Source organism: Tachysurus fulvidraco, chromosome 18 (genome assembly GCF_022655615.1).
Source record: "Tachysurus fulvidraco isolate hzauxx_2018 chromosome 18, HZAU_PFXX_2.0, whole genome shotgun sequence".
Lineage (NCBI taxonomy): Eukaryota > Metazoa > Chordata > Actinopteri > Siluriformes > Bagridae > Tachysurus > Tachysurus fulvidraco.
The window spans coordinates 20077728-20080227 of NC_062535.1; the positions used below are offsets into that span (position 1 = coordinate 20077728).

General features: G+C 48.0%; 1 protein-coding gene across 1 annotated transcript in view; it reads right to left on the bottom strand.

The window, feature by feature from the left end:
- The window catches only part of LOC113658457 (general transcription factor 3C polypeptide 1), a 45452-nt gene that overhangs the window by 37180 nt on the left and 5772 nt on the right, over positions 1-2500 (bottom strand). The gene's annotated exons all lie outside the window — the stretch shown is intronic.

The window sequence follows — 2500 nt, forward strand, 5'->3', positions numbered from 1 at the left end:
GACACACACACACACACACACACACAACCCCAGACACACACACACACACACAACCCCAGACACACACACACACAACCCCAGACACACACACAACCCCAGACACACACACACACACACAACCCCAGACACACACACACACACACACACAACCCCAGACACACACACACACACACAACCCCAGACACACACACACACACACACACACAACCCCAGACACACACACACACACACACACAACCCCAGACACACACACACAACCCCAGACACACACACACACAACCACAGACACACACACACACACAACCCCAGACACACACACACACAACCCCAGACACACACACACACACACACACACACACACACACACACACACACACAACCCCAGACACACACACACACACACACAACCCCAGACACACACACACACACACACACAACCCCAGACACACACACACACACACAACCCCAGACACACACACACAACCCCAGACACACACACACACAACCCCAGACACACACACACAACCCCAGACACACACACACAACCCCAGACACACACACACACAACCCCAGACACACACACACACACACCCCCAGACACACACACACACAACCCCAGACACACACACACACAACCCCAGACACACACACACACAACCCCAGACACACACACAACCCCAGACACACACACAACCCCAGACACACACACAAACCCAGACACACACACACACAACCCCCAGACACAACACACAACCTCCAGACACACACACACACACACAACCCCAGACACAACCCCAGACACACACACACACACCCAAACACACCCCCAGACACACACACACACACAACCCCAGACACACACACACACACAACCCCAGACACACACACACACAACCCCAGACACACACACACACACAACCCCAGACACACACACACACACAACCCCACACACACACACACACAACCCCACACACACACACACAACCCCACACACACACAACCCCACACACACACACACACAACCCCACACACACACAACCCCAGACACACACACACTCAATCAATCAATCAAATTTTATTTATAGAGCACCTTACAACTGCCAAAAGGAGCACAAGGTGCTTTCCAGTAAAACAACAATAAAAAAAACAAAATAAATAGAATCAATAAGAACACAATGAACCATAAAATAGCAGTTGAAACCGGGTCTATGCGTTAAAAGCTTGTATGAATAAATATGTCTTCAACTGCGATTTAAAAACACTCAGCACAGTGATGGATCGTAAATGTGCTGGAAGTGCGTTCCACAGCTTTGGTCCCTTGATGGCAAATGACCGGCCTCCAAACTTCTCATAATTGTATTTGGGAATGACCAGAGAGGTATGTCCAGAGGAGCGGAGAGATCTGGCTGGTTGGTAGACCTTTATTAATTCTGTGAGATAGGCTGGGGCCAGACCATTGATGGCCTTGAACACACAGAGAAGGACCTTATACTCCACCCTAAACCGCACCGGAAGCCAGTGAAGCGAGTGGAGGACAGGGGTGATGTGTGAGCGTTTGGAGGTGTTGGAGAGAAGACGTGCTGCCGCATTTTGTACTATTTGAAGCCGATTGAGAAGTGATTGATTAAGTCCAGTGTAGAGAGCATTACAGTAGTCAATCCTTGAGCTGATGAAGGCATGTATAGCTTTTTCAAGGTCAGCTTGAGACAAGAATGATTTTACCTTGCTGAGTAGTCTTAACTGGTAAAAGCTCGCCTTCACTACTGCACTGATTTGCTTATCGAAATGCATTCCCTTGTCAAAAATAACACCCAGGTTACGCACGGTAGGAGCAAACTGAGGTGTTAGAGAACCAAAACTAAGAGAACTGCTGGAGGAATCTGGGCTAAACAGGATGTACTCAGTCTTTTCTTCATTCAGATGAAGGAAGTTCTGGGAAAGCCACTGTTTGATATCCTGAAGGCTATTATGGAGAGGGTCCAATGCAGAAAGATTTCTCAAAATCACAGGAAGATAGATCTGGAGGTCGTCAGCATAGAAATGAAATTGAACATTGTGATTGGAGATGAGTTGACCAAGTGGCAGCATGTAGAGTGAGAACAGAGTAGGACCAAGAATAGAGCCTTGAGGCACACCAGATGATAGAGGAGCAACCGAGGAAGAATAGTCATTAAGCATTACTGAAAAGGTTCTGTTAGTGAGGTATGATGAGAACCAATTTAGCACTGCACCCTGCAGACCAACAACATGTTGAAGACGAGAGATGAGGATGGCATGATCCACGGTGTCAAATGCAGCGGTTAGGTCCAGTAATACCAAAACCACAGAGCTTTTCCCATCCAGGGCTCTAAGAATGTCATTATGGACCCTCAATAGCGCTGATTCAGTGCTATGTCTTGACCTGAAACCGGACTGAAAAGTATCACCAATGCCGTGCAGTTGTAGGTGAGACTGCAGCTGTGCGGAAACAAGCTTCTCCATCAACTTAGACAGAAATGAC